Raw genomic sequence first — 15830 nt, 5'->3', positions numbered from 1 at the left:
ATCATGATAAATTTTCTGGACGCAAGAAAAGCATAGCCCTTACTGTTAAGGATCTACTCTATTATGGCCTCTGCATTGCTAAATCTGAAAGCCAGTCAGGGGCTCCTGGGTAGCTCAGTCAGTTAAGCATCTGCCTTCAGCTCAGCTCATGATTCCAGGGTCCTGGGGTCCCACATGGGACTCTTGGCTCAGGGGGTAGCCTGCTTCTCCCTCTGCCCCTCCCCTTGCTCATGCTCTCTCTCTCTCTCTCTCTCTCAGATAAATGAATAAAATCTTAAAAACAAAAAAATTCCACAGACTTGCATAAGCATTTGGCAGAGTTGATCCCTTCACAAGGAGAGCTAGTAGACATCTCAAACATGAAAAGTCTCCAGTGTTCAACTTCTTCTTTAAACCTGATCCATTTTCAATCTTTCACACCTTGGTTGATGGCGACTCTCATCTTTCTAGTTATTTAGGACATAAACCTTAGAGACATCCCTGATTCCTTTCTCTTCCTTATGCCTCACATCTAGTCTAACAAGAAACCTCCATTAGTTTTAACTTCAACACAGACCATGACCACTTCTCGTGGCCGCCATGGCCACCACCCTGGCCCAAATCACCTTCACTCATCTTTTGGGTATACCAGATCCTTTGTGGTTTTGTTTTGTCTATTCCTGTCACACATCCCTAACCCACACCATCTATTCTCAAAATAGTAGCCAGAATGATCCTTTTAAAACATAAATCAGGGGCGCCTGTGTAGCTCAGTGCGTTAAGCCTCTGCCTTCGGCTTGGGGTCGTGATCTCAGGGTCCTGGGATCGAGCCCCACGTGGGGCTCTCTGCTCTGCAGAGAGCCTGCTTCCTCCTCTCTCTCTGCCTGCCTCTCTGCCTACTTGTGATCTCTCTCTCTCAAGTAAATAAATAAAATCTTAAGAAAAAAAGACTTAAAATTTAAAAAACAAAACAAAACAAAACAAAAACCCATAAATCAGATCATGTCATTTTGTTCAAAAACTTCTCTTACCATGTGCTTTATGCAAAGACCTCCATATTTCTCAGAGTAGAAGCTGATGTCCTGACATTCGCTTGTAAGGCCCTTCTCCCCTCACCCCATTGTCCTACTAAGATACTGTATATGACTTCTTCACTCAGTGGGCTTGTTGTCTCTCTTCCTCTCCAGCAGAGAATAGGGATTTGCTGTTATATATTTACTGCATATACACTGAGAGAGCTGGGTGCTCAGAAAGTCTTTGACAAATACGTCCATGGGATTTTGCCTAAGGCCAACCCTTAGAGAGTGTAAGTGATTCTGGGCTTCTATCACATGTGTGGGGAATGCCCTCATGGAGGGGGTAAGACACAAGTTAATACGGGAACTAAATGAAGAGCAGTATCATTGTGAGAGGCACTTGTTTGTGACACTGTTTCACCAAGTGGAAACCTCATTCTTAATGAAATCCTTTTTTCAAATGATACCTCTTTCTAAATTAACTGGAGCAAACATACCAGCCCAATGCCAATAATACAGTTAAACGTCAACAGAAAATCACCCGTCTGCTATTTAAAATAGTACAAGGAGTCGGTAAGAGCTGAGCACCTAAGGGACTGGAGTTAGGTAGTTGTGAGGACAGATCTTACAGGTCAGTCACCAAGAGTGGGCAAAATTCACTAAGCTCTGTCCTCATTTTTCCAAGCTCTTTTTTCTTCCTCAAGAAAACCTGATTCTTCTTTTCAGTGCTTTAGGGTTGACCACAAGCAGAGATAAGTTTTATTTTACATGATCTCACACAGGAGTTTTATGCTCCCACTAAGCTGCAAATCCACATTCCAGAAATTCAGTTATGGAAGATGGGGAGAGCTTACTCTCAAGACCCTGAGAGGGGGTGTTCAGGGTGAAGGGAGAGCCCAGTGTCTGTGGGACCCCAAGGAGCCTTGGGTCTCCCATTTCTAGGGGAGTCTCTTCATCCTCTCAGTTAAAATGGGTTCATGGCATGCTTGTCACAGGATTGTTGAGATTGTTGAGATTATCTGAGAAAGTTAGCCCACATGAGAAGGATTTGTAAAGTATGACACCTAAATGTTGGTCTCCGGCGAAGCAGTAAAACATTTTCACAAATCAAAATGGCCTCCCATAAGCCTCTCATAATTTATGTTGTAAGTTTGGATTTCACATCCTAGCCTGGGTTAGATTTTCTCATTGCACTTTTATTCTTCTATCACTGTCTCAGGAGTGAACACTGAAATTGTGTCCAGTCGGTTCATCATTTGGCTCGATCAGTTTATTCAGAGAACCAGGTGTTTTCAGTCAGGAAGTGCTTAGACTGATGACTTTCTGACCTACCCAAGGGTTTCACCAAATTGCTCACCTTGGCCAGTTGTATAGGTTAAATTGTGGACCCCCCCCCCAAAAAAAAGGTATGTTGAGGCCCTAACCCATAGTCCCTGTGAGTGACTTTATTTGAAAAACCAGATGTAATCCGGTTAGGAGGAGACTGTCAGGTGGGCCCTAATCCAGCATGACTGCTGTGGTTACAAGAGGCAGAGAGACTCGGGGGCAGAGGGAAGACCAGGCGATTACAAAACTGGGGTTGTTTACAGCCAAGGAAGGCCAAGGCTTGCCAGCAACCGCAGAAGCTAGGAGAAGGGCACGGCATGGATGGTCTCCTGGAGGCTTCAGAGAATGCATGGTCCTACTGACCCTTAGACTTGGGACTTCTCCTCTCCAGACCTGGGAGGGAGCACTTTTCTATGGTTTCAAAGTATCCCACCTTCTGGTACTTGACTATGGTGGTTGATTAGCAAACTCAGGACAGCCAGTTACCCCACAAGGCACATCTGAGGAGGCCTGGTCACGGTGATGAAGACGGTGACTTATTCCTCCACCTTTGGTAAGTGAAATGCCACCCATCCAAAGGCCTCAAAGTGAGTGGTCGGGAGTGACGATTCCATCCACGGACGTTCCCGAAGGAGCCGACAGCATTCAACTGCGGGTATGCAAACAAACCTGTTGTTTGATTTTTTTTTCTCCCAAAACTTTCTTTCTGTTCAGTTGTGATTTTTTTTTTTAAAGCAACTGCTGTTTTTTAATTTTTATTTTTGTATGATATTAAATTTCTGTTAGCGCAAACAAAATGAAAGGGAAAGCTGCATCAAGCTTATCTCAATCTGTAAGATACCCTGTCAGAGAAAAACCAGAAAGCAACTCGGTGACCTCCTGGCCCTGTGGTCCTCAGTCCTGCCTGCCCCTCCTGCTGACCTGGGGCTTTCGAGAGTAGCATCTTTCTAGTTCCATGCCTAGTAATTCTGATTGAATTAATATGAGGCGGAGCTTAAGTTTTGGTGGCTTTTTATGTGCCCCGGATGATTGTGACCTATATCCAGGACTGAGAACCAGGAAGCAGGTCTGACCTTCTCATTTTACAGAAGAGAGTATTGAGACCAAGAGAGGTCAGTGACTCACGCAGGATCTAAGAGCCAAGGGCCTTGCCACTGTGCGAGCCATCTCTGTCCCAGAGCATGCTGTCCCTCCTTCTTCACCTGGATCATTCCTGGTCACTTATCAAAGTTCAGCTCAGGTGTTAACTTCTTTTTTGGACCTCATCGTACTGATGGTTAGAAATTTGGAAAGTATTCACAATCACTTTGATTAAATAAAATTCCCACAGAACCACCACCTGGAGGCCTGTTGAGGATCTGATTTCTCAGTTAATCAAGCATTTATTGGGTACCTATTATATGTTATTTGGTGCCAGGGCACTTAGGTTCAAGCCAACCCACAACCTCTCTGTTGTCACTTTCTTTTCTTATAAAATGTGCTTTATCTGTAAAATGTTTATTCTCATAACAGTTTCAGAAATTAAGTATTGTGTTCCCATATGAGCAAACTGAGACTTAAAGAGATTTTCTATATTTCTTAGTTTGTAAGCGCCAGTCCTGGGTCAAGCTGACTCAAAGCCCATGCTTTCTCCTCTGTTAGAACTGTTCAATTGCTAAGCTCTTAATGCTTGATCAGTTCAAGCAAACAGTAAAATTCTGAGCTCTACTAGTTACCATAAAAACACATTGGTAAGAATGTGTAAGCAGGGCCATCATGGACAGCTGCCCAGGTTGTGCACTCTCCACCCAGAAGGTATCATTTACATTCCAGTCAACATCAACAGATGTTCCAGGCATCGTGTGGTGACATGTACTCAAGGTTTAGGATCTGCGCTGCACCCAGGCTTGTGCCCCTGGGCTGAGCCTGGAGCATCTGCCAGGGGAGGAATGGGTGGTCAAGTCACATTGCACACTGAGCCATGGCACCGACATGCCACACAGGCCTTCCAACATATTCTCGGCACTGCCCTCAGCATAACAGAGCAAGAGGAAGAGGGCTGGTCATTGTGGGCTGTGTTAGCAAGTCAAAGGCCATGTTTATTTATCTCAGGGAAAAGCACTTTCTCAGAGAGCCAAGTGGACCTTGGTGGAGGGCCAGCTGCAGGAGGAGGACTTGGAGGCAGGACGGAGAAAGCGCAGCGGGGGCTGCTCCCAGGTCAGATCGCTTGCTGCAGATACTGCAAAGCTATGTCAAGGGCTGCGTGAGAAATGTCCACACTGCTTCCTGGGCATCTCTGGGAAGTGAGTAAAGCTGACCCAGCTTTCTTCTCAGGAGAGGAGGGGAGGTCGTGGTCCTATTGAGCCTTAGGACAAGAGACGTGGGACTCACGCACAGCCCAGAAAAACCATGAGGTGGAAAGGTGCGGCTGTGGGAACAGACACGAAGACAGAAACCTGTAGGAGAGGTATGGAGCGGAGTGTGTATCAGCAGCTTTGCCACCCAACAAACCTTGACATTTCTGGGGCATTTCTGAACATTTGCATATGCATTTTCCCATGGGGTCCTCACAGCTGCCTAGAGAGTTCATTGTCACCATTTGACTAAAGAGGAAACCAAGGCTCAGAGAGACCTACGATCCAGCCTCTATCTGTCAAAGGTCATGGCCAGGACTTCACCTCTGCATGCAGCCAGGACTCCCTATGATAAATCTGAGCTCCCTTTATAGGGAAAAGCTTTAAAACCATGGTGAGATGACCCCAACTGCCACTGGGAAGAATAGTCAGGAAGATGGCCAGGAAGAGGACAGGCAACTCCCAGTAGTCTGGTTCATTTTAATCCTGCAGGGCAGGGCCCCTGTCCACTCTCCAGTGTCTTTACCCTCTGTTGTGTCTTATTTCTGGCACTTCTGACTCCCCGAAGCTCAGCCATTAGGAGCTGCTACTCTGCTCGGCTGGTATGAAAGTTAATTCTTCTGGCCTTTCCCCTGACTACTTCCTTTACAGCAGTTACCTCTTCCAGGGAGCCCACCCTGATGCACAGAATGACCACCAGACTGCTCTGAGTTCTCATGGCTTCCTTTTTCACACTTGTCCCAGCAAAGATTCTATCTTAGCTATCTCAGTAATTCCCTCATTGGCTGCTCTGTTCCTGCCCGGCCCTTGCAATGACAAAGCCGGGTCCCTCCTGCATCATATCCTCTCTACCCTTAGCCACAAGCGCCAACCCTTCTCCTTTCTCCACTGCCCACTGGGCTGGATGGCAGTGAATTCTGCTGCAGGAAACCTTGGAAAAGAAGAACACCCACCCACCCACACATACATATTCTAGAAAAAGAGAAGAAAATGGGCCAAGAGCTCACTCCAGGCTCTTGCTCCAAGAGAAGAACGGTTTCTCTCTCCTTAAAAAAAATGTACTCAAGGAGGGACAAAGCAGAAGGAGCCTGGCAATTCCGTTTTAAATAAAATCCTGCCCCTAAATTATCATATTTCAGATTGGAATCTCATCCCACCCCCCCAACCCTGGGGGCCCCTGCCCCGTTGCTCTTTATTCTGTGTGAAGCCGCAGTGGGGAAATGTGAAAGGCACTGATTAAAAGGAGCCTGTGACGGGCCCGCCACCAGCCGGTTCTGAAGAGACACATCCAATTAAAACAGACAACATTTTCAAAGACCCCAGGCGGGCATTTCATCTCCTCAGCACTTCCCCCAACGTGTCAACATTACCTGACGCAGTCCTTCCTTTTTTTTTTTTTTCTCCCCTAACCTGAAATTTAGGTCAGTAACTGCATAATCCTCGCAAACAGCCCCGGCGGCCTCCCCTCATTCCTCCCCTTTCTGGAGTTGTCTGTTTGGAAATACCTAATTGGGCCCAAATGCTTCTCCCCACCATGATCCCTGCCTGGCCTTGCAGACTTCAGTGTGTGGGATGAGCACCAGCCCAGGGGGCCGAGCGGGGTGCCTGCTGGTTCCCAGGACGTGCAGTAAGAAAAGACCAGAAGGTTGATCATGCGGTTCAAGAGTGACATCGAGCTGGCCTGCCCGCCCAGGAGGCTGCTGGGCTGTCTCACAGTGACATCAGAGTCCATTCCCTACCCTGAAAATCAACGGTGTGGCCTCTGGGGAGCCACAGGCTCTTGGGAGTCCAGCCTTTGATCCATGAAAGGGGGTGAGTTAGCTGGACGTCTATCTACACCACCCCTTGTTGCTCCGGTGCTAAGGGCTACAGGCTTTCTCTGAGCCTTGTGGAGGCAGGCAGTCTCTCGAGGGTGGTGGTTGTTTCTCCAGATGCCTCTGTGAGAATGTCCAGATCCCAGGGCGATGGGGAGAGTGGGTGTCTACAGAGAGAATGTCAGCCTGGCCGCACGAGGTGAGGGAGCTGGCAGCCTTCCCATGCCTGAGCTGGGACAAGCATTGTGCTTGCCACAGAGACAGAACAATTTTCCCCAACAGGAAAGCAGATTCTGAGCTTGGGAAAGTGGGAGGCAGAGTAGGCTGGCCGCAGTACGCCCAGCACAAGAGGACCTAAAAAGTGTTTCCTCACTCTCCTGCCTCTGGAAGGCTCCTGGCATTGGCCAGGCGAGCTCAGGAAACCTTTATCACCCTACATCCATCCGCAGGAGAAAACAGGGAAACAGACACAGGGACAGCCACCCTGGTTTTGTCTCACAGACTATCTGTCTGGGCTCCAGGCCTGAAAGGGGACACGGGGAGCTCTGGGGTGAGCTGGGGTCGTTCCACCCCTGTGGGGTCCGTACTCAGCTACAGGGACGTATCTGGAGGAAGAAAACACCTAAGGTGTTTTCTGGTCCAGTGTGTCCAACCTGCAGATGAGAAAACAGGGTCGGACAGGGGAGATGACCTGCCATGTTCACACGGAGAGCTGCTGGCAGAGCTGGGGGACCAGGGACTCCTGACCATCATCTTGTGGCCTTCCTCCCATCAAGTTTTCCTCTTCCCTGTTTGAAAAATTAATTCACCACAATCCAGCAGGTGTTTACAGAACACCTGCCTTGCTCCAGGCACTGTGTTAGGCCCTGGAGATAGAGAAGTGAAGTGAGCCACCTGACGACGTTCACTACTTGCGTACCAGGAGAGAAATTTTTGTGGGGAAGGAGGTACAGGGCAGCATGCCATTACCTTACCCGAGCTTCTGGAGCACCTGTGCCTGCCTCAGCAGTGTCACTGGGTGTGCTGAATTATAAGTGATGTCTACTCGATACTGAGATCTTGAAGGAAAAGGATTGGCTCATTAATTTTGTATCTCCAGTGCCCAGGATGGTGTCTAATACATGGTGAGTGCTTAGTAATTATTTATTTTTATTTTATTTTTTTAAAGGTTGTACTTATTTACTTGATAGAGACAGAGTGAGAGAGGGAACACAAGCAGAGAGAGTGGTAGAGAGAAAAGCAGGCTTCCTACTGGGCACAGAGCCTGGTGCAGGGCTTGATCCCAGGACCCTGGGATACTGACCTGAGCTGAAGGCAGATAGACACTTAATGACTGGGCCACCCAGTTACCTGTAAAAAAATTGTTTTTTAATAAATGATTAAATGTGAGACACCTGGGTGGCTCAGTTGGTTGGTTAAGAGCCTAACTCTTAATTTCAGGTCAGGTCATGATCTCAGGGTCATGAGATCCAGCCATGCATCAGGCACTGTGCTGGGTGTGGAGTCTGCTTAAGATGCTTTCCACATCCCACCCCATTGCCCCTTCCCTCTGCTAACTCACGTTCTGTCTCTCTGTCTAATAAAAATAAAATAAATAGGGTGGCTGCGTGATGGACACTGGGGAGGATATGTGCTATGGTGAGTGCTGTGAATTGTCTAAGACTGATGATTCACAGACCTGTACTCCTGAAACAAATAATACATTATATGTTAATAAAAAAAATCAAATCACAGACTTGTAGCCTTGGAACAAATAACACATTTTATGTTAATTAATCGAATTTAAATAAAATAAATGAGTACATGTCACACTTAAGCATTGTAATTTGACTGGTTATTCCTATGCCTCAGTTTCTTTGTGTATAAAATAGGGATAAGCCCTTTATTTTCCAACTCCTGCAGACAAGCTGATATAGTTGTTCCCCCTTATCTACTGTTTCACTTTCCATGGGGTCAGTTACCCATGACCAACTATGGTCTGGAAGCCGATGATCTTCTTTCTGACTGCAATCAGGAGGTCAATAGTAGCCTAACTCTAGGTCACAGCACCTACATCATTCACCTCGATTCATCTCCTCATGTAGGCAATTTCTCATCTCACATCAAGAAGGAAGGCAAGTACAGGGCAATGAGCTGTTTTGAGAAGGACCACACTCACGCAACTGTTATTACAGCATATTGTTATAATTGTTCTATTTTATTATTAGTTATCGTTAATCTCTTAACTAAAGATACAATAAATACATCTATTTAATAGTGCCTATGTGTGTGTATATATATATACACACATATATAAATGTGTAAATATATACTATAAAATATATATTATAACTAATGTATATAATAATACATATATTTATAAATATATAAAATCATATATAATTGTATATATAATTACATATTATAATATATTATATCTTTTAAATTAGATATAATTACATAGAATGTGTGTGTGTATATATACTATATATATAATTTTTAAAAGGTATTGAAAGGAACAAGGAAGTGAGGACCTGAACGATGAAAATCAGAGAGAAGGATAAAGAGAAGTTGGTCAGATATTTGAAGTCAATTTTTTCCTCTGGATGTTTGGCAATTTCTGAATAGCAGTCAAGAGGTCAAGAATCTCAGCAGGAAATAGTGGCATGGGAGCTGAGAAGCTGAGGGGCTGAGCAGAGTGACAGTAGTCAATTTGATCTGGAAAGTTAAGAATTGGAATTAAGGGCCCATTAGAGTGGAAGGACCCTGATACACTCTGAAGCCCAACATGCTAGTAGCAAAGATGAACCTGAAATGCCAGTCATCACAGACTGTGGCACACTTTGGATCAGCTTAATATCAAAGTTGATTAACCTGATCTGCTTCTCTCCTCACTGAACTCAGAAGCAGAAGCAAGTCTACCCTGGAGAACAGTAACATCATCCAGAACCTTGAAATAGTCCTACCATTCATTGTCCATGGACAATTTCTAGCACTCAATCTGAAATCATCAGACAGTTCAAAAAAAAACAAACAAACAAACAAAAAGGATCAAAACCAAGAGAAAAATTAACAAGAGAAACAAACCAATAGGACATTCAGTTATTGGAGTTATCAGGCATGGACTTTAATATATAATATGGGAGTATAACAGTATTACCTACTAAATGAGTTTGTACATGTTTAATGTTCAGAATAATGCCTGGCACATTGTAAGTTTAAGATACCTGCTTGTTAAATGTAAAGGAAATATGTTGGAATCATGGGGGTTCTGTTGGGGGAAAATATCAGTCATCCATTCAATAGACACTTATTAGGTCAAGTAAGCACTGTGCTAGGTCCTGTGAATACTGATAAGGTGAAGACCCTGACTTCGAGATGCTCCATGTTAGATAAAGATAGAAATTTCTCAGTATGGGAGGATATTATAAAGTTATTCTAATAGAAAGAAGGAAAAGAAAAATCATAGTATATGAGACCAATGTAAACAGAATAGAGAGGTAAATAATACAGCACTGTGGCCAGGGAAATGGCTAGCTGCAGTGTGATGCCTCCCCCAATGACTTTGGGCATCACCTCCCATTCTTGAGACAGCCATGACAGTTAACAGCATCCTTGTTTTACACAGGAGAAAACAAAGGCCCAGGGAGGTTAAGGAATTTGGCCTGGGTCAAAGAAGAGCTGGTATTGGGATCAGGATAGCCTCTTGAGACAAGAAAGCATCAAAATCCTAGAGAAGAAGACAGGCAGCAACCTCTTGGACCTCAGCCATAGCAACTTCTTACAGACACATCACCAGAGGCAAGGGAAACAAAAGCAAAAATGTACTATTGGGACTTCATCAAGATAAAAAGCTTCTGCACAGTGAAGGAAACAATCAACAAAACTAAAAGGTAAGTTATGGAATGGGAAAAGACATTTGCAGATGACATATCTGGTAAAGGGGTAGTTTCAAATCCAAAATTTACAAAGAACTTATCAAACTCAACAACCAAAAAACAAATAACCTAGTTAAGACATGGACAGAAGACGTGAATAGATATTTTCCAAAGAAGATACCCAGATGGCTAACAGACACATGAAAAGACATTCAGCATCACTCAACATCAGGGAAATACAAATCAAAGGCACCATGAGATACCACCTCACACCAGTCAGAATGGCTAAAATTACAACAACAGGTGTTGGTGATAATGTGGAAAAAGGGGAAGCTTCTTACACTGTTGGTGGGCATGCAAGCTGGTGCAGCCATTCTGGAAAACAGCTCAAAAAGTTAAAAATAGAGCTACCCTATGATCCAGCAATTACACTAGTAGGTATTCACGCAAAGGACACAAAAATACAAGTTCAAAAGAGTGCATGCAACCAATGTTCATAACAGCATTATCAACAGTAGCCAAACTATGAAAAGAGCCCCAAATGTCAAACTGATGAATGGATAAAGACACACACACACACACACACACACACAGAGAGACACACACACATGTACACACAATGGAATATTACTCAGCCATAAAAAAAGAATGAAATCTTGCCATTTGTAACAACATGAATAGTGCTAGAGTGTATTATGCTAAGCAAAATAAGTCAGAGAAAGACAAAAACCAAATGATTTCACTCATATGTGGAATTTAAGCAACAAAACAGATGAATATATGGGAAACAGTGAGAAAGAAGGAGGGAGAGAAACCATAAGAGACTTTTTTTTTTTTTTAAAGTTTTTTTTTTGTTTTTTTTTTTTTTTTTTTTTTAATTTTATCAGAGAGAGAGAGGGGGAGAGAGCGAACACAGGCAGACAGAATGGCAGGCAGAGGCAGAGGGAGAAGCAGGCTCCCCGCTGAGCAAGGAGCCCGATGTGGGACTCAATCCCAGGATGCTGGGATCATGACCTGAGCCGAAGGCAGCTGCTTAACCAACTGAGCCACCCAGGCGTCCCCATAAGAGACTTTTTTAAAAAAGATTTTATTTATTTATTTGAGAGAGAAAGAGTGAGAGCAAACATGAGAGGGGAGAAGGTCAGAGCGAGAAGCAGACTCCCCATGGAGCTGGGAGCCCGATGCAGGACTTGATCCTGGGACTCTGGGATCATGACCTGAGCCGAAGGCAGTCGCTCAACCGACTGAGCCACCTAGGCGCCCCCACAAAAGACTCTTAATAATAGAGAACAAACTGAGGGTTGATGGAGAGAGCTGGGTGGGGGATGGGCTAGACGGTAATGGGTATTAAGGAAAGCGCTTTATATTATTAGCACTGGGTATTGTATGAACCACTGAATTCTACTTCTGAAACCAATATTGCACTGTATGTTAACTAACTAGAATTAAAATTAAAATTTGAGAAAAAGAAAAAAAAAGGCTAGTCTCCTGAGTGCCATCCGGTGCTCTGTTCCCTTCCCCATTACAGTACTATTGCAGAATGTGGGACTCAGGCCAAAGCGAAGGAAAGATACATATAGCGAGAATCTCTCCAATTGTTTCCTCCTTTACCCGCGCCCCCTCCCACCCCAGGCATCTCAGGCTCAATAATTAGAAGCTAGAGACCCAGACTGCTTCCCAGCTGAGGGGCTGCAGAAGAGAGGAGCCCTGCCTGAGGCCCCTTTCAAGCAGGAAACCTCTCTCAGACAGGACACATGGCTGTGTTCCAGAAGGCCAGGTGTTAGAGCCATTGACCCTTTGACGCTTGCTCCAATTTCACAGAATGTTCCCACAGTCAGACGGCTATTGGAACACAGACCTGGGCCCCTGGATTTTCCCCCTTGCATTTGTTGCTTGGAGGAATGGTCATTCAGTCTGTAGCTGCCAACTTATGGCTCCTGAGGCTTAGAGGTGCTCTTCTTCCTGGTCATGTGACTTTTCCCATCTCTGTCTCTACTTGCTCTTGGCTTCTTCACCTGGGAAAAAAGAAAAAAGAAAGGCTAACCCCAGGGAGGACAGGACAGCTCACCATGGCACTGTGGCCCACCTGGCCTGGGTGAGAACAACACACCCCAGAGTGGCATTTGTGGAAAGCTAAGCCTATTTTGAGTAGATGCCTGCTGTATCTTACATGAGATTATCTTACCCCGTGGGGCCAATGCCAAGCCCTCTCAGGTAGTGAAATGTCACACAGAGGGCTGAGCTGGAGGAAACTTCCTGGGGTGGCAGGTGGGGGTTGCTTCCAGGGTGGGTGGATGGAAAGGAAGAGTTATCCCTCCTCTGTTATAACACGACAGTAATACGAGACAGAGGAACAGAAGAGATGTCATGTGAGGTCACACACATGACCCACCTGTACCAGCCTCTCTGGCATCTCTTCCTAGGGACATGCTGGCCATGGGCTGTCTCACGAGTAGTGGTACTTTCCCACACAACCTAGAGGGCTGAGACAGGACTCCCAGCTTCGAATTCCAGCCTCGCTGCTTACTTGCTGTGTGGTGTGAATCCCAACTCCTCTGAGTCTCCATTTCCATCCAGTAAAATGAACATTAAGATACTTGCCCTGCTGACTTCTTAGGATTTTTCTGAGGGCCAAAACCCCCCGAGTTTGTGTGAAAGCCCTTGGGAAGCTGCAAAGCAGCGGTGCGGTTGGTAGACCAGCTGTCTATCTACTAATGATTTGTTATTGATTCCAAGGAGGAGCTTGTGCCAGAATGTAAATCAATGGTCACTAAACACACAGTTTAGGTTAGAGGACAATTTGTTTATAGAAGGACTTCCTCACAGAAGGAGGCGGTGCTGGGAGAGTTCATCTCGTCAGTTCAAGAGTCTCAACGGGCTCCAGGTGTGGTGCTGGAGATCCCGTCCTGCCTGGAGGCTGAGAAATGCATGAGGCAATGACCTTCAAAATGGAAAGATTCTGTGGACATTGATTCATTCCATACACAACTAAACTCTTCATCACCTATCATGAGCCAGGCATGTCATAAGGCACGGGGGCTACAACTATGAACTAAGTGCGATATCTTCTCTCTAGAACCTACCACTCATAGTCTACATGTGTGGGTATGAACTTGTAGAATTTGGAGTAAGGCCTGTCTTTGATGCCTGGAAGTCAGTCATTGGTGCCTGTACCCTTGATCTTGGGCTTAGCCCACCTCTCTGCAGGCTTGGTGTTAATCAGTGTCTTGCTCTCTGAAGAATCCTTCAGGGGGCTCACCTGCAGGTAAGGAAGAAGATTGCTACTGAGAAGGGAGAGAAGGGAGAGGTAAGGGGCAAGGAAGTGCTAAAACAGGAAGAGGGGAAGGCGAACAGCCTAGCTTTCTCAATCCAGATCATAGTTTCCCTTGATCTACTGGGTGTCCCTTGTCCTATCTCTAGTAGGAGCACCTTCCCTCCCTCCTTTGGGCCACCTCCCTCTGCATACAGTTTTGATCACTATGGCACTTAGCAAGCTCCTTTTGTAATTATTTGTTTAGATGTCTGCTTCTCCTCGGGGCCGTGAGCAAGCCTCCTTTTTTATCTTTTCCCTAGAATGTTTGTTTCTTGAGAAAATGAATAAATTAGTGCCATTATACAAATGAAGGGCCTGGTTCAGAAATAGCTGTGTCCTGCCTACTGTCGCAGGCAGAGTGAGGACACAGCCAGACCTTCTGACTCCAGCCCAGGGGCTCTGTCCCTGAGGCCCGGCCACACCCAGCAGGATGGCCCTGAGAACTATAATTAGAAAACCACTATTCTAGATCAACTTTCCTGTTCCCAGAAGTAGAAGCAGAGACGTACAGGGGACAGTGACCCCAGGCTCTGCAAGTATGAAAATCATGGCAAAGTTCAGCCTGAACCGAGTTCTCTAGTCTCCAGGTTGCGGGAAACTGAAGGTGCTCTTGCCCTCTCCTTTCCCTTCACAAGTCACCTCACAGGCAAATTATTACTAAATACACTGGAATCTGCCTCCTTAGTACCTTGCATTTCTCCTTATTGCCATTGTCCCTGAATCAGTTCAGGCCCTCAGTAGCCTTCAAACTTCTTGTCCTCCCCCTAATGATCCTTGCCATGTATCCCGTATACAGCAGCCAGACTGCTCTTTCTAGAACGCACACTCACTCGGTCAGGCCCTTTCTGTTACTGAAATCTTCCCGTGGCTCCCCATGGCCCTGGAAGAAATCAACGTCTTTCTCATCTCATGTCACCTCTCCAGCCTCTTCCCACCACTCTTTCCCGCTCTCAGGCTACCTTCTTTGTGCCTAGTCGCAGCCTTGAAAACCCTGTCACTTTGCTCTGGGGTCCTGAGGTGCAGTCCTGAGGCCTTGGAACTAGAACTTTCTCTGACTAGTCCCTTCGAATGGATGATCTGGCTGCAAATGGCTCTGGTTATTATTTCAGTATTGATCCACTAGCTCTAATAACCCCTGGGGGGTGGTCCGACAGCATCCGCATTCCCAGCTTCAGCCCCACGCCACTCGGGGAGCTACCTTGGCCCTGGAGTTGCCAGGCCTGGTCTGATCATTTCAGCTGCCACTTACTAGTCTGGAAGAGACATCAGAATGAATGAATCAATGACCTACTGCTTCTACTTTCTGCTCAGACACCCAGGGCCCTTGCTCTATTCTGTGTGGGTCTTACACGTCCCGAGGCACTCTCCTTTACCCCAGGCCGCATCTCCCTGAAGGGGCCCATTCTCCAAAATAATCTCAGCCTTCCCTTCTGTATCCCCAAGTCAAGTCAAAATTTCCCTCCCCATCAGGGCGGCCACCATGGAGAAAGGATACAAGCACGGGCCCCAGGAAGCATAAGGTTTGTCATCTCTCTTTTTTTTTTTTAAAAAAAGATTTTATTTATTTATTTGACAGACAGAAATCACAAGTAGGCATAGAGGCAGGCAGAGAGAGAGGAAGGGAAGCAGGCTCCCTGCTGAGCAGAGAGCCCAATGCGGGACTCGATCCCAGGACCCTGAGATCATGACCTGAGCCGAAGGCAGGGGCCTAACCCACTGAGCCACCCAGGTGCCCCGAGGTTTGTCATCTCTTAACGTCTCTTAACCCCATCTCTTAACTCATTACAGTTCATCAGTTAATGGTTTCCCCCTTCCCCCATCGTTCCATCATACATGGAACGGCCCTTGTGGAAAAGCTGGAGGCCCAGAGGTGAGCTGAGCTTGTGGGAGATGGCATTTCTGGGCAAGACTTTCCTCTGTCCTGATGGCCCAGGCCTGCCTGCTTTCCTAACTGATGATCACTGACCCACTGCTTCTCTTCCACTTTTCTCAATCTCCCACCCGACTGGGATTTATAATGAACGGAGCCTTCCCCATCAGAACTGCCGACAGAGCAGGTGCTGGCCGCAAGGCTGCCCTAGGGTTACACCAAAACCTTCTGCCTTGATTTATTGGATGTCGTGATCCTTACTCGAAATGTCTGAGTCAGGCAGGGCGCACGTTAAATCCCCATTCTGCGGCTAGGCAAAGTC

This window comes from Mustela putorius, unplaced genomic scaffold (genome assembly GCF_011764305.1).
Source record: "Mustela putorius furo isolate JIRA1106 unplaced genomic scaffold, ASM1176430v1.1 tig00001069_pilon_pilon_pilon, whole genome shotgun sequence".
Taxonomy (NCBI): Eukaryota; Metazoa; Chordata; class Mammalia; order Carnivora; family Mustelidae; genus Mustela; species Mustela putorius.
The sequence above is the reverse complement of the archived record's forward strand: the minus strand, read 5'-3'. Positions refer to the sequence as shown.